General features: G+C 34.5%; 1 long non-coding RNA gene across 1 annotated transcript in view; it reads left to right on the top strand.

Annotated features, from left to right (window-relative positions):
- The first annotated feature begins 615 nt into the window (after nucleotides 1–615).
- The window catches only part of LOC123609095, a 140,021-nt gene continuing 112,699 nt past the window's right edge, over nucleotides 616–27,937 (top strand). The window contains exons 1-2 of the long non-coding RNA XR_006717608.1: nucleotides 616–736; nucleotides 1,706–1,839. This is a non-coding gene — a long non-coding RNA (uncharacterized LOC123609095). The remainder of the gene's footprint in view (nucleotides 737–1,705; nucleotides 1,840–27,937) is intronic.

The following is a 27,937-nucleotide window of genomic DNA, read 5'->3' as shown; positions in this document are numbered from 1 at the left end:
TTAACGTTTATTTATTTCTGAGACAGAGAGAGACAGAGCATGAACGGGGGAGGGGCAGAGAGAGAGGGAGACACAGAATCGGAAACAGGCTCCAGGCTCTGAGCCATCAGCCCAGAGCCCGACGCGGGGCTCGAACTCACGGACCGCAAGATCGTGACCTGGCTGAAGTCGGACGCTTAACCGACTGCGCCAGCCAGGCACCCCTATATGTTATATATCTTAACAACAACAAAAAAACCTTAAAAATTCTCAAAATGCAGTATTTGTCTTAAAAAGGAAGGAAAATAACTTCTTCATAAGACATTTGGCTTTCAACTTATTGTTAAATTGCATACATGAACTCAAGATAGAATGAATTTACAATATGGAAAAGGAAAATTTCTGCCAACTTATAATATGTTGTTATAGAGGATCTTGGGAGTACATATTGTTGATTTTCATGAATTTTCCTTTTCTGCTTGACTTCCCTTTTCATGGAAAGCTGCCTGTGTTACTGAAAGATTACTGTTTGCATTTAGTACAGATTTGTTCTGGTTAATATTTTATTAGTTGCTATTTTTAGCTTTAATAAAAGACTACTTCTAACTCTTTTCTCTCCGGCCTTTTGTAAATAGGTTGTGTGCAAATTGAAGTGGTTGGAAAATCTATTGGTCGTGCACATTTTAAAAACTCTTTGTGAAATAAAGTGTTGGACTCAGACTTCCAAGTGGCCACCAGTCTGGAACAAAGTATATTGGTAGGATTTGTCACACCTGTTTGACTTACTTGTTTTGTCTCTGTCTCTCTCTCTCTTCCTCTTTGGTTGGCTGTCCCAGCTGAGTGGTGACATTTATTTTTTTTTAAGTTTTTAAATAGAAAGCAAATCTTATCTTAATGATAGCTCCTGCTCTGATTTTGAAAATGTAGGTTAAATAGAAATTGTTTTGTAATATCCTACAGTTTACCTAGCATGGGCTAGATGCTAGCCACTCTATATAACATTTTCTCGTGTAGTTGTATTTCATCTTTACAACATCTTTTTCAAGTAAGGAGTATTTTGAGCCCTATTTTACAGATCATAAAACTGAGACTCAAGACACATAATTTAACCATAGTTACTCAGCTGGTAACCAACAAAAGCTACATTTGATTCAATATGTTATTAGAAATGTAAAGCAAATTTGGATATTGATCTAACTTTTCAAAGTATCAGATATTTTAAAGCTCAAATTATCCAGTCAACCAAACAATCTTGAACTCAAGTTTGAGAAGGGACATGTACCTCATTTTCGTTAGTTGTTAAACTTCTGATGATATAAATTTGTTTTACTAATGATTTTCACAATGACTGCTCCTCAAAGAAATTCCATTCTGGAAATTAATTCAATGATAGGAGTAAAAAGACTCATCATTCTAAAAATATACGGGAAGTATTCAGGTGCCTGGGTGGCTCAGTTAGTTAACCACCCGACTCTTGTTTTCAGCTCAAGGTCATGATCTTAAGGTTCAGCCCTTAAGGTTCCAGCCCTGCATCAGGCTCCATGCTGGTAGTGCAGAGCCTGCTTTAGGGCTCTCTCCCTCTCTCTCTGCCCCTTCACTTCTCACTCTCTCTCTCTCTCAAAACATAAATAAATAAATTTTAAAAATAAATACAAAAGGACAGGGGTAATATTTAAAATGGAAACTCTTCAGTTTTTGCTTGTTTGTTTGTTTGTTTTTTTAACAGAGAAGTAAAATGGTTTGTTTCTTCAACTGCTCATCCCCTTTCGACATCTGTTCCCTTGGAGGATGCCAGTGCCCCAGGACCTGGTGCTGGAAATAACGGCAGCTGGAGCTCACCAGCTTCTTGGACTCACAAAGGTATTTAGACTGGCTGAGTTCAGTAAGCATTAAAATATTGTGTTGGGTTTATATATTTTTTTTTTTCAACGTTTATTTATTTTTGGGACAGAGAGAGACAGAGCATGAACGGGGGAGGGGCAGAGAGAGAGGGAGACACAGAATCGGAAACAGGCTCCAGGCTCTGAGCCATCAGCCCAGAGCCTGACGCGGGGCTCGAACTCCCGGACCGCGAGATCGTGACCTGGCTGAAGTCGGACGCTTAACCGACTGCGCCACCCAGGCGCCCCTATATATTTTTTTTCAAAAAGTGCTCCAGGCCTCATATTTAGGCAGGATGATGCAGAGTGCTGAAGAGTTAACTAAACGAAACGAGGCAGTTATGTTTCTTACAGAGATTAGCAGATAGTCTCTTTTAGCTCTACAAGTGGCATTGCTTATCTTTCAAACTAGAATATGATTAGTTACTACCAAACTTAGTAGGTGCTGCAAGCATTGCTAAAATTGCCTTTAAAAAAATCCTTTGATCTGTTAACAACAATGATCTGTGCAGTAAGGTGATTTGGGTCATAGAGATGCAAAATTCGTCATTGCAAAAAAAAAAAAAAAAAGAAAGAAAGAAAAGAAAAAAAGATAATTAGCTTATTTCAATATCTTGGCTTGCAGTGACTGAACCTGTTTTTGGGTAAAAGAAGGCATAATCAACTGTAATTATTTGTAGTTTTAATAGCTTATGTAAGTCTGTTTAATTATTAATAGTAAAATGGACTCCTGGGGACAGAGCCTGTTGCTCTTGAACTAGGTAGGAAAATAAACATTCTTATAATACATATGTTTGTCAAAAATCGATTGATGCCCTGAGTTGCTGATTGACGACAGGACATAAACCTTATTTTAACGTTCAGTGTGTTGATTCATTTTATTTGGACTATGGTTTTCACAGTTTGAAAAAAACAGAGGAGATTATTATTATCTGTTTAATTTTACCAAAGCAGATGGCCAAACAACATAACTTACTGAATCTAAAATAAAGCAGAGGGGCTCCTGGGTGGCTCAGTCAGTTAAGCAGCTGACTCTTGGTTTCGGCCCAGGTCATGACTTCATGGTTTGTGGGTTCAAGCCTGCCATCAGGCTCTGTGCTGATGGTATGGAGTCTGAATGGGACTCTCTCTCTCTTTCTCTCTCTGCCCCTGTCCTGTTCTCTTTGTTTGTCTTTCTAAATAAATAAATACACATTAAAAAAAATTAAAAAATAAAATAAAGCAGATATTATATGAGTTATATAGTTTGATTTCACTACCTGATTACATTTATTGGGAAATTGTTAAATCCTCCTCTTTTATAACAATACATTTAACTGTCTACATTATGTCCTTGAGGCCTACACGTAGTCAGTTTAGGGGAGGGAAATACTACTGACTGTTGAACAGTTTGCAAAGTTGACAAATGTCTTGAAATCGAGTTGTGTACTTGAAGTAATGTTGCCTTGGAGCACAGGGGAGAGAATAATCCCATTTTTATAACAATGGATTGAATTGAATACTCACTTATTTTTTTCTTAAAGTTTCATGTAATCTGTGAAAATGGTTTTCACATTTGACATTATATATGCCACATGCCTGTGAATTCACATATGCCATTAATCTTATAGGCCATATTTAACTCTGAGAGATATTTTCAGTCAATAAATACTGAAAAAAATTTTTTTCAGTAAAGGAAATCAAGAAAAATGGATAACTGAGGAAGGATGGCAGGCAAATTTTAAGGTAATAGCTTAGACCTTAAAAGGCTGTATCAAGAGCAGCAAGGTATAAAATTGTGGTCACAAAGAGAACATCAACAATCAAACTCATCTGGAGAATGAAACTTCAGTAAAACAGATTGATTTCTTATTATACAGAACGGTCCTTTCTCTCGGCCCCACTGCCCAATGAGAGACTTGCAACATAATCTAAAAAGAGCTTGCTTTTAAGAAGCCATTTGGTAAAGAACTTAATCTATACTGTAAGGTCAGCCATGTGTTAGTAACAAAGTTTGTAAATACTGTTAAATAATAAAAATTCAACTGAGTAAATTTTAAAAGATCTAATTGACTTTATTAATTGATTCATGAATCTGGCAGCATGCCATCTAACAAGTAGAGGGGAGCTCCAAAGGGCTACGGTTTTTAAAGGCAGAAAGGGAGTAGAAAAAATATATCAGCAAATAATCCATTGTTTTAGGCAGGTCACCTTCCTAAAGGGAGCAGTAGGGATTTCTCAGTAAATTTCCTACTGCTGACAAGGAAATTCCCATGTTGAGCTGACTAAAGGTTACATTTCTAGGGGTTTGAAACTGCAGTTAGTTTAGGTATTAAGTCTTGGTTTACTGACTTGGGACCTTAACCTAAGTGGCGCCATTTTGAGTCTATGGTGTTCTTTTTAACTATACCAAAGATGTGTTTTCTTTTTCATGTTATTTTATCAGGAACAAAACAAAACAAAACAAAACAAAACAAAACAAAACAAAACAAAACAGCTAAAGTAAGTAGGTACGTATTTCACTAAATTGTCGGGTCTCCAAGATGAAATTTGTTCTTATCATCTAAAAATTGATTACATTTCAGAACTGAATAAATGGGTTGCTTTTATGTTTTCATTAGATATTAACTAATTCTACTAAAGTCCTACTTTTAATGCCTTTTGCTTTATGAGTGTGGAGTTACACTGAAAATATAGTTAATACCATTTTTCCCCCAATTATTAAATCAGAAGCTCATTTTCTTGAAACAAAGGAACTCCAAGAGCCTGAATTGAACATGTTTTGGAGAGAATGATCTGAATTGTGGCCATCCTTTTCCATTGCTAATTTAAAAATGTTTTGCTTGAAGGAATTACTTGATAAGAATAATAATAAGAGTTTACTTTCCCTTTAACTTTATTACATTTCTGTTCTTTTACTTGGCTATGAATTTTGGGATTGTTTCCCTGTGCCTTATTTCAGACACTTCTTCCTCTTGTAACCTCAGAACCTGAGAATTTCCATTATATATAATAATGCATTACATTTTATTTTTGTCTGGAAAATGTGTAAAATATACTATAATACCAAACTTAATATATTGCAACCAATAGGAGAATCATAGGCTCATATATCATGATATAGTTTGAACAGAAATGAAATATATTTTATACATGATTATGTATACATACACATATATTTAAAGACTGTGAAGTTTATTGAAAAGAGAGGAAAACAATGCAAATATAACAAATAGAATTATAGAAAGTAGAGCCCTACTTGCTTACTTTTTGTGGTAACATTTCCAGAGAACTGAAATCAAAGTAGATAAAGCTATATGGTGACAAAATTGCTTCAGAATTGTTGTATGATAGATATTCTATCACCCTTTACTGGCTGAATTAATTATTTGTCAATTAACCAACAGATAGATCCATCTCTTCCACAAGTCTCGTGTTTCATTTTTCTTCCCCAAATCAATATTTCCTTCAAATATTTAAGATATATTTAGCTCACTTTGGATTGTGTCACTATTAGGAAATTACCTAAGTAGAGACTTCCTGTGTAAAACAGAAAAGTTCTCATTTTAATTTGGATCTACCTTGTGCTATAAATAACATTTGAATCTGGAGAAATCCTAAATGGCTTAGCATTTTACACATATATAAATTTAAATGTATAAATATATGTATCCAAATAAGACTAAGAAAATGAGGAAATGCCAAGGAGTGGTTCTAAAGGAAGGAATTACTACACTTATTATTTCTAGAGATGTACTTGCTCAATTTATGAATATTTGTGAATTTTCTGCTCTTGTTTTGGTAATCTTGAAATATACGTAAGCATATCACAGACCGTGTGTATGGTCAACTTATGACCATGTTCTGCTACTTTATTGCAATTATGGAGTTTACATTTTCATTGGCCCCAAGGAAAAGACAAATTACCTCATGGCAAGCTGTATAAATAAAGATTTTACAATCACTTACATAAGGAAGAGTAGTGGGGAAATTAAGTCATCAAATGGCACACAGACTTTAAACTCTTCAGAACTCAACAGAACCCGTAGCAGTTGATATCATAATCATTACATGAGCAGATGTGTTGTTAGATTTTATTTTTATACAAGTAATTATGACACTAAATATGTAATAAAGGACTTCACACTTCAAATTATTTTTATTGTATTTTATGAGCATGATTGGATTAACTGAATCTTCAGAATAATTCCCTGATAGTTAAGATTATTAGTTTTTTTTAAAGGCAAAAAAACCCAGCAATGGTACAATTTTAACTCAAATGATGTTGCAGCATGCTCAACATAAAAATGAGAAAAGTGAAAACATGCCATTTTATACTTTTAAATCCATTGGTAATTACGTTTTTTAATATCTTAAAATATATTCCATATTAAATTAATTTTCTTAATTTGAATTTTATTGGTTTGGTGGGAAGTTTTAATATTTTATTTGAAAATGTGGTTTAATCATGTTTCAAGCTATAAGTAAAATAAGTTTTATTTATATATATTGAAGTAATATAATAAAATTTTAATAACACTTGGAATTAAAGAGCATTTAGTTTTGTATTTTTTCAATATGAAAAAGCCCATAGATTAATAAAATTGAAAAGCCCCTGGGAAAGAGATTCCTAATTATTTTTGCCTTTCAATGTAGACCAATATTTGATTTTTTTTTGTTACCTGTTGTCTCTCATTTTTCATAATTAGTAGCATTAAAAGTCCATAAATTTGTTTTGCTTTACTTTGTTTGTTTTTGTTTTATTTTGTTTTGTTTTTGTTTTGTTTTGTTTTTTTGCAGGCTCCACGCTTAGCCTGGAACCCAATGCAAGGCGCAGTTGCCCCACCTTGGGACCATTACCTGAGCTAAAATCAAGAGTTAGACGCCTTAACTGACTTAGCTACCCAGGTGTCCCAGTCCATAAATGTTTTTAACATATGTGTATGCTCATTTCAGGAATAACGGGGAAAAACAGAATAAACAATAGTTTCTTCTCTCTGCAAGAGATTAAAGGAAACTCAGTAGACCGGACAGGCGACATCATTGGGAGTGAAATAGGCAAGTCAAATGACTTAGTGCTGTTGACTGGGAACCTCTTCTGGGTCCCGTCCCTCAAATTCAATATCCGTTGTTAGATGATAATTTCACTTCTTTAATTAAGGCACAGAGGTGAGCTATTAATGCACTTTTCTCTCAGGATCATGCTATATGTGTGATATTGGACATTATACCTAATAACAATAAAGATATACATGAGTATGTGTCAGGGAAGAGAGAGACAGAGGGACAGAGAAATATTTTAAATAATCAAGAAATATCAAAATTTTGGGGGAGAAATATTTACAGAAATTTAATCCTACTCTAAAAGAGAAGTTCACGGCCTCACTGATACTATCAACTTAAAGTAAGCAAAATAGTGTACCTATACCTATACTCTGCCTTCTGCTGAGATGATACATATACCGATGGCACACGTGCCTGTAGGACTGTCTTATTTGTCTTTTCAGCTGCTGTGTTTCAATTTTTACTTGATATATGTAGGTTCTGTAATGATTTTTATGGTATTAATGACAAAGTTTCTGAGCACAAGTAGCTTAAAATTTAGCACAAGAAGAAGATAAGTAAATAATTTGGAAGACCAGAATAACTAAGTGGCTAACAAGACATACAAAAAATATTAAGAGACAGAGAAGTTATGGTTGAGCAAGCTAAAAGCCCTTTCTATCTGGTAGACTTGAGGCCTGATAGAACTTTAATAGATAAATATGGAGTGAGGGGATTCCATGTAGAAGGAACATGCACAGAATCAGAGGAGGCAAATATTGACTCTTTTTCATACTACCAAATTGACCAGTTGGACTAGAGGAAAGAAAACCTGACAAAAGAAAATGTAGAGTGGGCCATATTTGGATGGCCTTGAGTGTAAGAGGAAGGATAGGGTCTTTACCTTGAGAACAAAAAACTGTTATTGTTGGATTTTCTGCAGGAGTAAAATATAGTTGTGTTTGCTTTTTAGACAAAATATTGTGAGGTTTTGTAAAGGAGATTGGGTGGGAAGATGGAGGGAATAGAAAAATGGGAAACTGTACATCCATTGATAAAAATCATGAGTACACAGATCCATGCAATGTCAATGAAAATGCCAAGGATGAGATGAATGAAGATTTTATAGAGACAAACCACTTAATTTAGCAATTGGCCCTAAGTGGTGAGTGAAAAGTAGTTACTGCAGATATCTTTGTAGGTTATAAGGATGAAGAATTGAGAAAGTGACATAAACATTAATTTTAAAAAGATGAGCAGGAGCCAAATAGAAGGCCAGATGAAGAATCGGTTTGCACATATCGAGTGTGAAATGTTTATTGGTAAACCATGTGCAGATGTCCAGCAAGAAATTTGAAATGAAGATCTAAAGATCAGACAAATGTTTAGGATTTGATGCCTACATAAAGGAATCAATTACTTAGTCATGATTCTTTAAAAAAAAATGTTTATTTATTTTTTAGAGAGAGGGAGAGCACAAGTGGGGGAGGGGCAGAAAGAAAGAGAGGGAGACAGGGAATCTGAAGCAGGCTCCAGGCTCTGAGCTGTCAACCCAGAGCCCATCGTGGGGCTCAAACCCACAAACAGCAAGATCATGACTGGACCCGAAGTTGGACGCTCAAATGACTCAGCCACCCATGTGCCCCTACTTGAGCATGATTCTTAAAGTTGGGGTAATGCTTGACCTCCCCAAGGAAGAGACTAGACCAGTAGAATATTTTTTAGCTTAGTGTATTGAATACTCCTTGCTTTCTGTTTTATTTACTTATTGTGAAGGGATCCCCATTCCCATTCCATATTTGTACATACTCCCATACTTTTACTTACCACACAAACACATGCACAAGTACGCACATCTTTGCCACCTTATCCCTATAGGTACAGTATGTAGCATGTCGTGTGCCTGACCTGACAACACACTCCTGAAGCCTGCATAGTTAGATAGGGTCAGATTGCCTATTTAAATCTAAGTACACATAAGATGATGGTCGCCACCCCATCTGTCTCAGGCAGTATTTTGCTTCACCAGAGAGAATCTGACAGCTGTTGTTTAAAGGAAGTCTCGCTTGCACTCATTTCCTTATTATGACATTCCAATTTCTTTCCTGAGACTTTCTTCCAAGTTCTTGATTCCAACCTTAGAAATTTGCATATGAAGTTCCCCCAGCAGCTATAGTATTGAAACAGCTGCAGGATTACCCAGGAATCATTCTTCCACCTTTCATTTCTTAAAGCACCTGCATTTTTGCTCCTTGGGCAGCTCTCCTCTCTTACTGCTTTGCAAAAGAGCTGTCTTTAGACTAGTCCTTATCTTTGCTGCTAAAATTGTAAACAGTGAGAGGGTAATAGCCTTCCTCATGCTTAACATACAGAAGAGACTTAAAATAGTACATACTTGACAGATGAATAAATTACTAAATAAAAGAACACTGTCTGTGAAGAATTTTTTTTTAATTGTTTGACACTGTTAAAATAAACACAATGCCGTAGATATGCTCTGAGCTCCATCAGGGGTATGTGAAAGTCAAACGAGATTCACACATCCAAGAAACCTGAACAGACAAGAAATTACAAAAATTTGCATCTCAATGGCAGCTTATTGAAAGGTATACTATTTTCTTTTAAAGCTTAAAATAGATGTTAGGAATACTTTTATTTTTAATTTTTTAATATCTATTTTTGAGAAGAGACAGAGCACAAGTGGGGGAAGGGGAGAGAGGGAGGCACAGAATCCAAAGCAGGCTCCAGGCTCCCTGCTCTCAGCACAGAGCCCGACCAGGCTCGAACCCACGAACCCATGAGATCATGACCTGACATGGGGAAGTCCGACACTTAGCCGACTGAGCCACCTAGGCGCCCCCGGAATACTTTTTTCCTATTTATGAAATAGTGAGTATATTCAGAGTAATAGTTTAAACTATGTGCTGTAGGATATAAAAAAATACTGATGGGATGAACACCTATCGACATGGTAGTGAGGTCAATGTTAAAGAGAAAAATGAGAGCCTCACCACTGTAGTTCCACGTATCCTTACCTGTCTCATCCTTTCTTTCTCAGTAACCAGAACTGTATTTTCAACATTTCCTTTTTTCACATACTGTAACCACAAAATGTGTATTCGAAGCAAAATGCTGCTTAATATTTTTGAATTCTTTCCTGCATAGAAGGGGATTGTGAAGGCGTGTTCTGCCACAGTTGGCTTTTTTCCTTAATCATTCTGCTCCCAATATTCATCTACATAATTGCATGCATGCATATCTATTTCTCCTATTCTATTACTTTAGCCTAATATGTTTTTCATTGTAATATTGATGAGCATTTTTATTGCATTCCAATATTTGCCATTCTGAGTGTTACTGAGGATGTTCTTCCACTAGTGTCCTGGTGCCCCTGTACGGGAGTGGCATTGTTGGATTGTAGACTATGAACATCCACAAATATCCCATCTGATAATGAATTCTTTTCTCAAAGTGGCCCACTGATCCCCATTTACAACAGCTGTTCCTAAAGGCTTCCATTGCTTCATATCCTCACCAACACTTGATATTGCCAGACTCTTGAGGTTTGCCGGTCTAGCAGGCATAAAACAGTGAATCACACGATGAATTTGCATGTTCCTGATTAAAAATCAAATTGGAAATCTTCCCACATGTTTCTTGGTCCTTTGGAATTCCTATTATGTGCAGTACCTGTTCATACATTTTCTCCTTTTTATCAGATTGTGTCTTTTCACCTGATTTATGTGTGCTATTCATTCATTCTGGTACCGCTCACTTCTGTGTGCCGCGTATATTTTCTCCTAGTTTGGGGCTTCTCTGTTCACTCTGTGGTGGTTGAAACCAAATGTAGTTGAAATTATCAGTGAGTTTAGGTTTAACGAATTATATTCTATTTCAGGTCATAAAGATATCATCCTAAATTGTCATCTACAATATTATTATTTTTATCTTTCAGTCATTAATATGTATATGGTGTCAGTCAGGGAATCAATTTTATATTTTCTCCATATAGATAACCAAATTGTGCCAGTAGGGTTTGTTGAAAAGTCTATTCTTTTCTAGTGAAATACTATTAGAAATCAAATGTCCACATATGTATACCTCTGTTCGTGTGTTTGATATTTCTACCTGTGAAGACTTTAACATAATACTACCTTGTGTTATTCATAATAGGTTTATAATAATTCCTGACAACTGGTAGGACAAATTCTACCCCACCTACCTCTGGTTATTTTTCTTCTTTAGGAGTGTTTGGCTATTCTTCTGTATCAATATAGACTCATCCTCTTAAGTTTCATACATAAAAATAACGCAAAAAACAAACAAGGCAAGTAATTCTGTGGGGACTTTAAATGAAATTGATTTGGATGTATAAATAACTTATGGTGGAAATGAGAGCTACACTTTTTATCTCATTATATATTGTTTTAACAATTTTGTTTTCCACCTGATTGAGACAAGTGTGTATGAATGAAGATGGTTTGTGCCCTTTGACTTTATATCCCAGGGCTTTGAAAAATTTGCTAAAATTTTCTAATTCTGTATGATAACTTATCAGTAATTTCTTTAGTTTTTCCTTCATAGATAATGAGATCTTAACATAATTACTCTATTCTATTTTATTTTTATTTGTTTGTCTTGACATTAGTTTCTGGCCACTAATATAGGATCTAACATAGTACTCATTAGAATGATGAGATCTAACCACTTTGTGTAGTTTCTGAATGTTTCAGTGCTTTTACATTACAAATACATGCATTTTTGTAAATAACTTTGCAACATTAAGGAATTTCCCTCTATTGTTAAGCTGATAACTGATTTATTATGATTGGATGTTGATTTTGACAAATATTTTTCTGCATCTATTAAGATAATCATTAAATGATATAATATATTAATTTATTTTTAAATCGTTAAACCAAATTTGTAAGGCTTCAGCATGATGTATTATTATTTTCTATGCAATGCTTGCATTTGCCTTACTAATATTTTGTTAAGAATTTTTCAATCTATATTTGTGGTAATACTGTGATAGCAAGGGGTTTATTCTACACTTTGATATTTTAAGAGAACATGGCTCAGTCTTTACTTCCCACACATATCTTATTATTTGTAGCTTATAATTTTAAGGTTTCTATTGATCTTTACAACTCGCATTTTACTATATCTGATAGGATTTGTTATGGACCACAATACACCTAACTGGTATCCCAAGCAGCTTAGAGATGCAGCATTGTCTAATATTTTGCTTTACCAGAGAGCACGCCATATGTTGTTGTTGAGGAGGAAAATGTTAGTTGCTCCTCACTGAAAACGAAACAGACATGGATCACTGGTGTTCTTCCACATGTAAAAGTGAACGCATCTTTCAGAGTCCTAGATAAGGCCATGGCAGAAGTAGCTTCCTTTGAGGCAATTATTAATACAACTATTTTATTATTAAATAAAAAAAATCATAATAAATTCTAAACTGAGAATACCCTGGGCAAACTGGACTATATGTAACCCTGCTTTGATCTAGCATATTACGTGCCAAGAATTGTTCTAATCACTTTTCATTTCTAAGTTTCTTAAGTTTCACAGAACTTTTCTCTTAATTCTTATAATAGCCCCGTGAGGTAGGTGCTATTATTCACTCTGTTTTGCAGATGGGGAAATTAAAGCATGAAGAGGTTAAGTACCTTGCCCAAGGTCTTAGAGATTATAAGCGACAGGGCTGAATAAACACCTGTCAGGTTTTGGATTTTATTTTCTTAATTCCTATTTTCTTCTATATTTTCTTCCTTCTGTTTGGGTATATTTTGATTTCTTTTCCTTAGTTTCTTAAAATGGAAACCTAGGCTATTGTTTTGAGGTCTTTTTTTTTCTGATATAAACATTTAACATTCTAAATTTCTTCGAACTTAAATAAGAAATCACTTTTGAAAGAAAAAAAAATCTCATGAAAGCCAAATAGAGACTAATCACTTTACTATGGCATTATTGAAAGATACGAACATGAATCAGTATATGATATTCTTATTTATCCTTTATGTAACTTTGCCAAAAGCAAATGGGCAAAATTAAAGCAATTCAAAATAAACATAGTAATTTAATGTGGCAAATTAATTTTTTTTTAACTGAAGTAGTTCTCACAGTAAGCAAACAGAACTAAATGAGCAGAATAACACTGATGTTGAGCTCTGTAAGCCCATGTTACATAGCCTGTATGCCATGTGATGACTCAACCCTCCAAACATATTTCTCTATGTGAGAGTTCCTTTGTTCAGCTACTCATGATATAATTTAGCTCCCATCTGGCAGGAACATCATTTATATTTTAAGTCCAATTGAATCTTCTTAGTTAAAAGTATACCACAAAACCAAACATGTGAACCTAAGAGTCATTGAGATTCAATATATGACTATATGATTGTATAGCTCAGTTATCAATCCAAACTGTGCATATGTTGTGTTCTAGTCCCTTATGAAAGTGAAGATATTCTTTAAAAAGGCATCTTCTGTAGGATTCTCATGTCTCTTATGCTGTGCTCCTCCCCCCGACTCAATGACATGTATCTTTGAACTTGTAGTGGTTACTGACTCTTATTATGAGAAAAACTCATCTAGTCTTTCACTACTTCTTTAGATTCATCAAACTATGTTCCAAACTGTCATCTTTCTAGTAATCTGGAATTCCCTGTGTGTCTAAACCTGACAAAACTATAGGGGGTAGGCTAAATAATGACTCCCAAATATGTCTGTACCCGAATCCCAGGAAGTTGTAAATGGGACCCTATTGTCAAGGGGACTTTGCAGATGTGGTTAAGGGTCTTGAGATGGAGAGATTATCCTGGAATGATGTGTGGCCTGATATAATCATAATGATGCAGGAAGATTCAGATAAAGAAAAAGCTAATGGAATGGCAGGATAGTGGAAGTAGAAGTTGGAACGATGCTTTTTGAAAATAGAGGAAGTGACCACGAGCCAAGGAATGCAAATGTCCACTAAAAACTGAAAATGTCAAGGCATTGAGCTCTTCTCTCAGAGCTTCCAGGAGGAACCAGCCCTGACACCACCTTGACTTTAGCTCAGAGCAACTAATTTATGACCTCTTTTTTTAATGTTTATTTATTTATTTTTGAGAGAGAGAGAGAGAGTGCGCATACACGAGTCAGCATGAGCAAGGAGGACAGAGAGAGAAGGAAAGAGAGAAACCCAAGCAGGCTCTGCACAGAGCCTGACACAGGGTTCAATTCCATCAACCATGAAATCATGACCTGAGTCAAAATCAAGAGTTGGATGGGGCGCCTGGGTGACGCAGTCGGTTAAGCGTCCGACTTCAGCCAGGTCACGATCTCGCGGTCCGTGAGTTCGAGCCCTGCGTCAGGCTCTGGGCTGATGGCTCAGAGCCTGGAGCCTGTTTCCGATTCTGTGTCTCCCTCTCTCTCTGCCCCTCCCCCGTTCATGCTCTGTCTCTCTCTGTCCCAAAAATAAATAAACGTTGAAAAAAAAATTAAAAAAAAAAAAAGAGTTGGACACTTAACCAACTGAACCATCCAAGTGCCTCTAATTTATGACTTTCTAATTTCTGACTTTCAGAGCTTTTGAGCTTTAAGAAATAAACTGGTATTGTTTTAACACAATAAACCGGCACAAATTTGTTATAACAGCAATAGGAAACTAATACATTATGCCTTTGTTAATATGGCTACTTGTGTCTTCAAACAATATCTAATTCTTCGCGTGATTAACTACCAATTCTCCCATGTTGGCTTGGTCTCCCCACATGTTTTCCTGAAGAAAGCCTTTAATGGAGGGTCTAGGTAGGAATAATCATTTCCAGGTATTTGTGTCTTCAGCTCCTTGGTAATGTCTTTAACATAACACCTACTCTATTTCATTTAAAGTCGTCCTTTTAACGTATTGTCTACCTAAAATATGAGCTCTCTGGTGGGAACACAGTTTTGTTCAAATTTTTATTCATTAATTTTATATGCATTTATTTATGTTTTCATTTTTCAGCAACTAGGGTAGAGCCTGAAAGGGTTAATAAGTAATCCTTGTTTGATTAATTCTTTTATACAGAAAAATAAACTTGCAAGAGATCTTTAGATTATATGCTGTCTTGAAAAAATATTTTAATTTAAAATTTAATCTTAGAGACATTTAAAACTTTAATACTTAAAAATTTAATCTGCTTCATGGCAAATTTTTACAGACATAGATGTATATATACATAGATACATACTTATATTTTTACAAAAAATATCCTGATTTTCAACAGCATCCAGCTTTTAAATGAGCTGATGATACACGATCTGTATGTCAGATAATGAGTGGAAAAAGTAGTCCAGGATAGGTATCCTAAATTTAGCTGACATATAATGATGAGTCTAAGAGTTAGGAAGAGCGTTAGAATTGACAAGGCCAGATGGTATCAATTACTAGAATACATATAATTAAGATTGCTGCATGAAAAACAATTCCTGCATTATTTCCTGCATGAAAATAATGTTCGTTATTCTGTTTATGTTCTTATTTGTTTTCACTCTGATGAGAATAGGTCACAAGACTTGGTTACTGAATGACTTCCCTGAAAATGAATGATGTTGCAATCTTCCCTTTCCTTTGAAAAATATTTGCTTAGGAGTCAGAAAAGCAATGGTATGTGCAAAATGTAGTTTGTAAAAGATATTTATAGCTTCAAGTTGACTTTATGGTTAGTGGCACCTAAAATTATATCAACCATTCTTGTTTTTTCTTTTGTTGTTGTAGTTAGAATTCTTTCTGTTATGTACCTGGAAATAGTGTCACAGAACCGAGTGTAAATTCTAAGAATATCAAGTGACTGGAATATTCAAAGATGAACCAGGAAATATCTCAGCCAGATTTCAGAATACAGGGCATCTCTTCCATTTCTGGGACTGCTTTTCATGGCATTTTTGACGACCATAGCGTCATAGTAAAGGGGAACATACAAAGAAGAAAAAAAGCTTGTCCTGTGATGATGGCTTTATGGAACCACTTTACCTTAGAAACTACTATATTCAAAAAAAAAACCAACAAATACTTTGATCTATGGTTTATGTATATATGCTAATCACATGATACCTTTTAGTCCATGTTGTATTCAATAGAGACTTACATCCATAACTCTTTATTTGCTATCTGGCTGCATGGGTATTATATTAAAAATGTTGATATTGCTAATGGTTAAGAAAGAAAACACTGACTCAACGAAAGCTTTTCTGCATAACTATTATTTTCAGATTTACAAGGACTCAAATATTTTGAATATTTGTGCATAACGGCACACTTATGAGAGCATTCTTGTTATTTGGATAATATTTGCAGGAGGACTTTTGAGAATATGAGAAGAATGCCAAGACCATTGTTTCCCATTTAATTATCTGTATATTATCAAGGAAATAAAAGTTTTTAGAGCTAAAATTGACATTTAAATTCCTAATGTTCTGATATGCAAAAATACTACACTTCTGTATCCTAGAAGCTGTAATGGCAGGCATCTACTTAGTGGAATATGTTTCAAATGATCTTGTCTTCAGTGCTATTTTTTTTTTAAGTTTTAGTTTCATTTATTTTTAGAGAGAGAGCACGCGAGCATCAGAAGGCAGAGAGACAGGGAGAGAGAGAATCCCAAGCAGGCTCTGTGTTGTCAGTGCAGAGCTGTATGTGGGATTCTATCTCCGTGAGATGATGATGACCTGAGCCGAAATCAAGAGTCAGAGGTTTCACCGACTGAGCTACCCAGGTGCCCCTTCGGTACTATTTTGAATGCCCAACATTGCAATCCTCATCATGTTTGACCCATAGTAAGCCATTCTGTTAAGAAAAATGGCAGGTTATTAAATACTATTGCATTAAAAATTGGACAGCGAGGGGCGCCTGGGTGGCTCAGTCGCTTGAACATCCGACCTCGGCTCAGGTCATGATCTCACAGTTCGTGGGTTCGGGCCCCGCGTCGGGCTCTGTGCTGATGGCTCAGAGCCTGGAGCCTAAGATTCTGTCTCCCTCTCTCTCTCTGCCCCTCCCACTCACACTCTGTCTCTCCCTCTCTCAAAAATAAACATTAAAAAGATTAAAAAAAAATTGGACAGTGAGAGTAAAAAAATTCTCTCAGGAGCTGCAAAAGATTCTCTTCTGATTTCTCAAGCCTGTAGCCTAATTTAGGAGACTATACGTAAAAAATATAACCTTTATGGTCTTTTTCACATTCTGAAATGCAGAGGAGAAAGAAACATACACATTTTTAGTATAGGTCCCCAGTCTTAAACTTTTCCTAAAACCTTGAAAAAAGAAAAATGCATTTGTCCCGGGTGTGATGAATTGAGGAGTATAAGATAGAGAGAGTGAGTAGTGAATGAACGGGCTCTAGAAGTCATTGCAACCACTCTCATTGAACCAACTATATCACAAAGGAGGTCACCTGACAAACTAGTGTAAAAATTTTGTGAAAATTACACATATCTGTCTGCTCATGTTTCAGGAGAAAAAGAAAAGAAGGTATGCTTTTACATCTACAATTGAATTAGCCAAGTTAAGGAGGTGATCGGCCCCTCAGCTCCTAAATGCAGGAGGAGAGTGTTAAACTCGTACAATGACAATTTGATGATTAAGTAGTTTTCCTTTTTCTCCCCTCTAGAATTCCCCATCGATACAACTCATGTCTACCCCCACTGAGTTTTCAGAATTTATTGCTCCCGAGTTCCCCTTGAGGAGAAGACACATAGCTTCAGAGAGAAAAATGTGTTAGACTTTACACTTGGTGTTCCAAAGCAGCTGAATGAAACCTATAGCAAATATCATAGTTTTAAAGTTCGGTGTTTTAATATGCGAGAACAAAGGTGGTTTGAAAGTTATGTTGAATTTATAAGTAAATATGTTTCATAGCATTGCCCTATTATACCTTTAGTCTCTGTTAGGGTCTGTGGTTCTGTTTCCTCATTCTGTTCCTGATATTGGTCATTAGTGTCGTCACTCTTTTCTTTGTCAGTGTTGCTAGAGTTTACCAATATTATCAATTGTTTCAGACCAACTATTTTTGGTTTCAAAGACTTTTGTTGTTGTTGTTGTTGTTGTTGTTGTTGTTGTCTTCTTCTTCCTTTTTTCTCCCCCTCCTCCTCCTCCTCCTCCTCCTCTCCTCCTCTTTCTCCTTCTCCTCCTTCTTCTTCTTCTTCTTCTTCTTCTTCTTCTTCATTTTAAATTTTATTGATTTCTGTCTTATTATTTTCTTCCTTCTGTTTGCTTGGATGTATTTGATCTTATTTTCCTAATTTCTTAAAATAGACACAGGTTATTATTTTGAGATCTTTGTTCTATTCTAACATAAGCATCAGCATATACATTTTCCTTTAAGTACCCATTTACCTGAACCTTACAAATAATGTTGCATTTTCATTTTCATTCAATTTAACCTATTTTTAAGATTTCTCTTAAGACTTGCCTCTAACTCAGATTGATTCAGCTTATTAGGGCTGCCATAAAAAGCACCACAGACTGGAGAGCTTAAACAATAGAAATTTATCTTCTCACTCTTTTGGAGTCTGGAAGCCCAATATCCAGGTGACAAGTTGGGTTGGTTTTCCTAAGGATTCTGTTCTTGGCTCACAGATGGTCACCCTCTTGCTGCCTATTTATATGGTTGTCCTTTTGTGCAAGGGAATCTCAGGTATCTTTCTCTGTATCCCAGTCTCCTTTTATAGGAACACCAGTCAGATTGGATTAGGGTTCACCCTAATTGAACCCGTTTTAACTTAATTATTTTTTAAAAAAAAAATCTCTCTTTCTGAATACCATCACATTATGAAGTATTGGGGGTTAGGTCTTCAACATATAAATTTTGAGAAGATACATCTTAGTCCATGATATGGATTATTTAGAATTGTGTTATTTTAAGTTTCTGCTAAAAGGACATTTTCTTTCTGTTTTGATTTCTGATTGAATTCATTTCATCCCATTATGGTCATATAGTAAACTATTATGATTTCATTCCTTTAAATCTATTGTCTTATAACCCCAGATATGGTTTATATTGGAGAAGAATTCTATCCATGCCAACCAAGTCCCATTGTTTGATGGTGTTATTTTATATTCTTATCTGATTTTCCGCTTAGTAATTCTATCAATTACTGAGAGAGAGGTGTTCATGTTCTCAATAATAATTATGAATTTTTCCTTTCCTCATTTTATTTCTATCAGTTTTGCCTCACGTATACGGTGAGTATACATTTGGGATTGCTGTCTTATTAATCCATTTATCAAAAATTATTATTGGGGTGCCTGGATGGTTCAGTCAGTTAAGTGTCTGACTTTGGCTCAGGTCATGATCTCACTGTTCATGAGTCTGAGCGCTGCTTTGGCTTTCTACTGTCAGCACAGAGCCCACTTCAGATCCTCTGTCTCCCTCTCTCTGCCCCTCCTCCCCCCACACATGCTTGCTCTCTCTCAAAAACAAATAAAGATTAAGTTTTTAAAAAATGATCATTAATCTTATAATTAAGTAATGTCTTTGTTGTTGGTAATATCTTTGTGTCTTAAAATCCATTTCTTTCTAATATTAATATAATCACTACAGTTTTCTTTTGATTATTTTTTTCATAGTGTGTCTTTTTTTTCTTTCCATCCTTTTACTTTTATGCTACCCATATCAGAATATTTGAAGTGAGTTTAAGGTAGACAGTATAAAATTGTGTAATTTAAAAAATCCATTCTATGAAAATCTCTCTTCAAATTGACATGTGTAAACAAATTGCATTTAATGCAATTGTCGATATAGTTGAATTTAGGTCTACCATTTTATTATTTGTTTTCTTCATTGTGTTTGTTTCTCCTTATTCCATTAACTGCCTTTTTATGGGCTATTTGAACATTTTTAAATATTCTATTTTTCCATTATTTTGATTATATATCTATGCATAATCTTTTTAATGATTGTTTCAGAGATGATAAAATTCAATCTTAATCACAATTTTATTTAGAACCAAAATTTTACTTTTATTGAAATATAGAAACATTATCAACATATAGGTGCCTTTACCCTTCCCCCGAAGCTATAGTGATCTTAATTTATTCCATCTATATGCATTGAAAATTCCATAAGACATTATTTATTATTATTATTTTTATTACTAATATTATTTTGCTTTTAACTGTCAAACATATTTTAAAGAAGTCAAAAAAAGAATAACTTAATATAGGGGCACCTGGGTGTCTCAGTCGGTTAACGTTCAACTTTAGATCAGGTCATGATCTTGCAGTTTGTGAGTTTGAGCTCCACTTTAGGCTCTGTGCTGACAGTGGAGGGCCTAGGTCCTGCTTCAGATTCTGTCTCTCTCTCTGTCTCTCTCTCTGCCCCTCTCCCACTCATGCTCTGTCTCCCTGTGTGTATCTCTCTCTCAAAAATAAATAAACAGTAAAAAAAAATTTAAAGAATAACTTAGTATATTTAACTTAGATATTTACTGTTTCTTATTATCTTCATTTATTGCTAACATTCCAAGATTCAATCTTTTATCATTTCTTTTCTATTTTGTGAACTTCCTTTAGTCATTCTTTTAGGGTACATTTTTGAGAATAACTTGTCTAAGTTTTTCTTCAATTTAAACTGTCTTGATTTTGCCTTTATTCTCAAAAAAAAAAAACATTTTCACTGGCTATAGAATTTGGGTGGCAACTCTTAATAGCATCATTTAATTTGGGCAATTTTTTTTTCCTTTTTTAATCAGCCTGTCTTTTTATTTGTGTTCTGATATTGTTCTGTGAGGGTAGTGATCTGCTCTGAAAGAAGAAAAGACAAAGCATATTCATTTTAAACCAGAGTATTTTATATATTTTACCTGAAGAATCTTAGTGTTCTCAGAAATGTTAGTTGACACACTGATGGCAGATAGCAGTTAGGAAGCACTAGGTACAGGTTACATTGTAAGCCAGTCAGAAGGAGCACATCGAATGTGGAGGACAGCCAGACCCACAGACGACTTCTACCCACTCTAGAGCTCCTGATTTCTGCTGGGCTGCAAATTTCTCTTGCACAAGGCAGAATGTTTTTAAATAATATTATGATGAAAGATTGTAACAGGTGGATTTAGCTAAGTCCCAAGAGATTTTTAATAATTGATGTGAGTCTATCTGGAGAAAAGAACTTAGCAACATGAAAATATCTCTGTTGAATCATTGCAATGAACATAGTAACTGGGTATACACTGAAGGTTGTAAGCTATTCCAATATCTACACTTAAAAGTTTATTTCTATTAAATGAGGAAATTATTCTCAGATTTCCATACATTCAATGAGGAGATATGTGGAATACTGTAAATTGTTTGTTTTGTTTTTTTTTGTTGTTAATTTTTAGTGAATATTTATTTTTGAGAGAGAGAGAGAGAGAGAGAGCATAAGTGGGGGAGGGAGAGAGAGGGAGACACAGAATCTGAAGCAGGCTTCAAGCTCTGAACTGTCAGTGCAGAGCCCAAAGTGGGATTCAAACCCAAAAACTATAAGATCATGCCCTGAGCTCAAGTCAGATGCTTAACCAACTGAGTCACCCAGTCACCCCTAAAGAGAATATTTCTAATATTCAACATTAACAATGATATGTAGGTGTTGGTGACAACTTTTATAAGAATAAGAAAGTCAATTCATCTAATAGTTTGTACCATATGTAGAGGTGGAATTTTACCAACTGCATTTCTTTCATTTTTGATATCTTTTTTTCTCCTTTAATTTGTTGTAATTGTATTTGAGGATTTCTAAAATTAAGCAAATAATACAAACCTGGGCATAATAATATATACCTATCACTCTTTTTTCTTTTACATTGCTGGGCTTAGATAGCTAGTATTTTGTTTATGATTTAGAATAAATGTGCATGGATCATTTGAGTTGTAATTTTCCATTCTTAAACTGTCCTTGGCTAGTTTTTGTATCTTCATAGAATGACTTGGTGAGTATTCTCTCCTCAAAAGTTCTTATAACTTGGCTGTGAGATATCCCTTCAAAATTATTGGATGAGTCTGTAAAACAATTGTGACTTTTATTTTCCTTCTAGGAAAAATAAAAATGGTACTTTCAATTCAATCTTTCTATTTTTTCTTCCATTTTTAGTTATTTCCTAGATTTTGTCCATTACATCTGAGTTTTCAAATTTATTGATATAAACTACCTTATTAACTTCTTAATGGGTGCTGTAATAATAGTTAGATACTCAGTTTAGTTTCTTTTTTGTTGCCGTTTGTTTATTTTTGAGAGAGAGAGCACAGTCCGTGAGGAGCAGAGAGAGGGAGACAGAGAATCTGAAGCAGGCTCTGCACTGTCAGCACAAAGCCCTACATGGGGCTCAAACTCACAAACCATGAGATCATGACCTGAGCCAAAGTCAGAGGCTCAACCTACTGTACCACCCAGGTGCCCCAGATCCTCAGTTTAATTTTTAATAGACTTCATTAGTACACTGCCACCCCAATCTCTCACTTCATTTCTCTTGTTCTCATTAGCTTTGCTCAGACTTCTGTTTTAGTATACTTTGCTAAAAACTAATGTTTTGCTTTGTTGTCCTATCTTTTACATTTTTCATTATGTTTTATTTGTACCTGTATCTTCTTTCTTTTGCATTTTTTCCGACTTAATAAGTTGAAAACTTACGTCATTTGTTTTTAGAAAATTATCATTTTTTCCCAAACACACCTAACACCAGAGAAATTTCCTTGAAGAACCACTTTTGCTGAGTCCCAAGTTTTATATTGTATTTTTATTCAAATTCAAAGTAAAATTTGATTTCCATTATGATTTCTTCTTGACTTCATGGTTATTTATGTTGTCTTGGTGATTTCCAAACACATGGGGATATTTTTGTATGCCCTTTTCTTATTGGTATCCTACATAATTTTTTAAAATTTATTTCATTTGCTGGTTTGTTTGATTTCATAGAATATGGCTTTTATGACTATGTAGGCCTTAAAACAATACTTATTTGTTAATTGTTGGTTGTAGAATTACATATTTCTACTGAGAGAAGTTAATGCACCATATTGTTCAAGTCTTAAATATCTGTGATAATTTCTGTCCTAGACCAATAATAAGTGAGAGATACATTAAAATCTCAAAGTATCAAATGGATTTTTCCTGCTAATCCTATAGAATATTGCTCAATTTAATTTGAGGCAATTTTATGATGTGGTTGCTAGTTAAGAGATGTTATACTTACTGATAAGTCAAAAATGTTATCATTATGTAGTGACATGCTCTGTGTTTTCTACTTTCCTTTGTTAGAATTTTCTTGATATATCTTTTTTCATTTTACATTTCATAATTTCATATTTTTCTGTTTTAGATCTCTAATAAATAGTATTTGGACATATTTTAAAAATCTGACAATCTCTGGTCTTAAACTGGTGAATTTAAACCATTTGCCTTAATTATAATGGTCAGTTTATATTTCTCTTACTTCACTTTTTTTTTTTTTTTTTTCCTTTATGGAACTCTTTCTTTGCTCTATTTTCTTCTCTTTTATTGCCTCTTTAGGTGTGATTATGGGCGTTTCATTTCTATTTTTTTTCCTTTTCTCACTTAGAAATTTTGCAGACTGGGGGTACCTGGGTTGTTCAGTCATTTAAGCCTCCAGCTTCGGCTCAGGTCATGACTTGACAGTTTGTGGTTTTGGGGCCTGCACTGGGCTCTGTACTGACAGCTCAAAGCCTGGAGTCTGCTTCAGATTCTGTGTCTCCCTCTCTCTCTGCTCCCTCCACCACCCTCTCTGCCTATCTCTCTCTCTCTCTCTCCAATAAACAAACACTAAAAAAAGAAATTTTTCAGACTTAACCTTTTAATGGTTCTGGTATCTTTGAAAATTACAATGCATATTTAAAAATAAGCAATATTTTTATATTATATATCTCTCTTAACAATACAAGAAACTGAAACATTTTCTACTCCAATTACGCCTCTCCAAATTTACATGGTTTTATGTTCTGCATTGTTGTTGTGTCTTTCCTTAGCTCCTTAATATTAGCCATAGTTTGATTTTAACCTTATATGTTTTGCTAAGATCTACTTAATTGTTTGCCAATTTATTTTCTGAATATCTTTCCTATATTTCAGTGTTCTCATCTAGGATAATTTATATTTATACCCGAGAAGCATTCTTTGGTATCCATCCAGTGAACATCTGTTGTTGATAAAGTCTTTCAATTTGTATTTATCTCTATGTCTTTAATTTGTTTTTCTTCTTAAAAGATTCCTTGTCATTATACAGAGAATTCGATATTAACTATTACTTTCTCTCAACATTTTGAAGAAAGTAGAATTATAGCTCATGACTCTATTGTTAATGTTGTAAAGATTGCTAACACCGTGTCATTCCTTCATAGTTGTTTCATTTTCCCCCTTGTTATTGTTTTAAATATCTTCTTTTTGTCTTAGTGTACTTTATTTTTACTAAAATGTAACTGAGTCTCCGGGGCGCCTGGGTGGCGCAGTCGGTTAAGCGTCCAACTTCAGCCAGGTCATGATCTCACGGTCCGTGAGTTCGAGCCCCGCGTCAGGCTCTGGGCTGATGGCTCAGAGCCTGGAGCCTGTTTCCGATTCTGTGTCTCCCTCTCTCTCTGCCCCTCCCCCATTCATGCTCTGTCTCTCTCTGTCCCAAAAATAAATAAACATTGAAAAAAAATTTTTTTTAAAAATAAAATGTAACTGAGTCTAAACGTTTTTTTCTGTTTGCTATATATTCAATTTTCTATATCTGTAAATATATTTCTGGAGAATTTTACGAAATCAACTCTTCAAATATTGCCACTTTTCTCTTCATTCTATTCCTTCCTCTGAGGATTCTAATTAAATAAATAATAGAAAGTTTTTGTCAAACTTATGTATCTTTTACCATCCCCTTCCTATTTTCAACTTTTTATGGTGAACTTTTTATATTCTGAATATTTGTTATATTCCAGCACCAACTCCTCTTCAGCTGTGGCTAATTTGTCTTTGCCTCATTTATTAAGGCTTTATCTTTATTTCAATTCTGTATATTTATATTGTATGTTCTCTATGGTTTTGTTTTAAATATGGCGGGCCACTTATTTAATAGTACTCTTTTGCTTGATGGCTAAGTAGTTGGTTTATTTATTTCATTTGACTTTTAGTGCTTTAACCATTTAATTCATAGTGAGGTCATATTTCTTACTTCATTTTGTAATATTCTTGAAAGTCTAAATCTTGTTTGTTTCTGCCAAATTTCATTCAAGGTGGCTTAGTTTCCTATATATTCAGAGGTATTTATTTATAAACCTGTTTTTGAACTTTGGGAGACTGGGAAGTCTAAATTGAAGCTATTTCTCTCCAGAGGGTAGTTGGGCTAAGGGTTGGAGAATCGGGGTAGAATATGCTGCCAGTATCCTTTGAAGTCGCAAGTTTTCTGTGAAAATCATTATCAAATCTTCTTTATTAGGTTGATGCTTATATTGTTACTTGCTTCTAGGGCAACCAACACAATGCTTTGCTTGAGGTTCTCAGCTGGTGTCAATTTATAAGTTTTGTTCATTTGGGGAGAGTGCATTCCTTACTTCTAACAGACCCAGCAATGCATTAAAAGTATGCTTTATACATTTGTAAATAACATACCCTCTAGGTCACTAGCCTGCCATACTGCCAAAGTGAGGAGTTACATACACACATACATAAACGTGCACACACACACATATAAGGAAAGAGAGAGAGCGTGCGCGAGAGAGAGAGGGAAAGAGAGAGAGAGAGGGAGAGCATGATAATATGAAACTACATTGTAGCCTAAGGAGATTTGCACTTTTTGGTCTTTCTCTTTGCAATGACCTGAGCCTCCAACCTTCTCTCTTGTCTCCAGCCCTCAGGCACACACGTTCATACTTCATCTCCCTGGACATTGAATCGTCCTTACCCATATTTTCAGATCTCTCTCACTACCTATATACGTCCTACTATTGTACATTCTCTTTGTATCTTTTCCTCATAGCACGCAAAACTACTGTAACTAGATAAATGATATAAAAACGGGAGCTCTTTTACCTCTCTAACATCATTATCAGTGAACAGCACAGCTCCTGTCTCTATAAACATTATCAAGCAAATAACTTAAAAGCAGTGCACAAAGAATGACTTACCACAACAAGTATGGGTGGGGTTTCCATCAGCACCGAATTTGATCTTATCAAATTGGATGAATATATTGCATTTGAAAATTCTTCTTGCTATTGAATGTATAAAACTCACTTCAGTTCCAAACTACCTGGGAAGCCAATGTTATTTAAAACCTAATTCTGACCAGGTTAACAGCACTTGAAACAGGAAATTCAGATGTAAAAGCCCATATTCAGGCCATTTTGTAAAATATTCAAAAGATTTGTATCCTTTTTCATATACCCCTTGAATATATGTTCTACAGAAATAGATACCTGATTTGTAGAGATTTAATAAATAACAGACATAAATAGTTACTATAAATAATAACACTGATTATCCTGTGTAATCAAACCCTTCACCTGCTGAGATATGCACTGTGTTTATGCAGATCAGCTGTAGGCCTTTCATCCATGAAATTATAGAATGTATAATGTGATGGGCCATGATATATTCACTGTAATTGCTTATTTATAAAAAGAGCTATCAACAGCCCACTTTAAATAAATTCAAAAATCACCGTAGGGCATTTAGAAATGAATATTTTATATGACATTTTAAAAAGATTACGAGCATTTCTTTGAACAGTAAAATTAATAGCTGTTTGGCTGTTTAAACTCATCTAGTGTAGATTCAGGAGACTAGCATATAAACTGTAATTACTGTATTTGTATTTTAATTAGAAATATCCATCTACTTTTCTGGTAATGCAAATTTTTTTTTACCTAAAATATGAATAGAGGGAAAACAAATTTATAAGTGTTAAGTTTTCTCATGGGTCTTTTGAAGGTAAAGTATACTTTATTAGTAACTCTATCTGCATATTTATCTATATATTACCTATCTACACATCTGTATTTTCTCACACTAACTTTTAAGTAAGTCTCTATTACACACCAAAAAAGAATCAAATTTTTCTAACCTCAAATGTAACTTAAAAAAAAAAAAGCTTTTAATATACTCAAAAACAATACATCTTTTGTGTTTTTAATTGGCAGTATAAGTGAATTTTACAGTAGCTTAAGATGCATTATAAAGCTAGAGGTAGTCATTAGAGCCACAAATTTCCAAGTTCAAGGGGAGGAAAGCTCAGGAATAATGATCTTGATCCAGGATTAGCTAAAAGATATTCTATTACTGAATCATTCACAGTAGTCATTGTGATAGCAGAGAAGAAAGGACGCAATTAAAATCACAATTAAATAATGGTGCTCTTATAAAATAATTCATCAGATGTTGATTTAATAGCTTCAGAAGGCCACAAAGTTATCCCCATATGCCCCTTCAGTCTGAACAAAAATTATTTGACATACATTCTTTTGTACATGATTTTTCACAGTTGACATCATTAAAATGGTGCCAATTTTGGTTTATATTTTTAAAATTTCTGTTCATTTTAGTTCATCATATATATATATATATATATATATATATATATATATATATGGACTTGGTTATCACTGTTAGCAGTAAACCAAGTGCTATAAAGAATGAAAAAGACATAAATAGTGGTCTCTTGTAGTTGTAAAACAACTTCTATGTTTACAGAAACTTTGGAAGCTTTCTCTTCTGAACAAATTGCTAAAGTATTTCCCTAAAAATAAGGAAATTATTGGTGAAGCATCAAGTCTATATTGTGAGGATAGATTCAGAAGAGCAATTTAGAAAGAATGATCAAATTCATACTATTTAATATTACCATTTTAAAACTAATATTGAAGATAAAGGATGAAGATAAAGTGAATATGAACTCTGAGGAACATGAAACTGGTGTAAATTTTATGAGAATCCAGAAAGAAGGATATTGGCCATCAGGTCTAGTGACTTATCTAGTGAGATACGTGACTTATTCTTCATAAGAAATACAACCATCTACAGAATGGCAGGCTGTAAAGGGCTACAATGGTTAAACTT

This window comes from Leopardus geoffroyi, chromosome B2 (assembly GCF_018350155.1).
Source record: "Leopardus geoffroyi isolate Oge1 chromosome B2, O.geoffroyi_Oge1_pat1.0, whole genome shotgun sequence".
NCBI classification, from domain to species: Eukaryota; Metazoa; Chordata; class Mammalia; order Carnivora; family Felidae; genus Leopardus; species Leopardus geoffroyi.
This window is presented reverse-complemented; position numbering and strand designations above follow the sequence as displayed.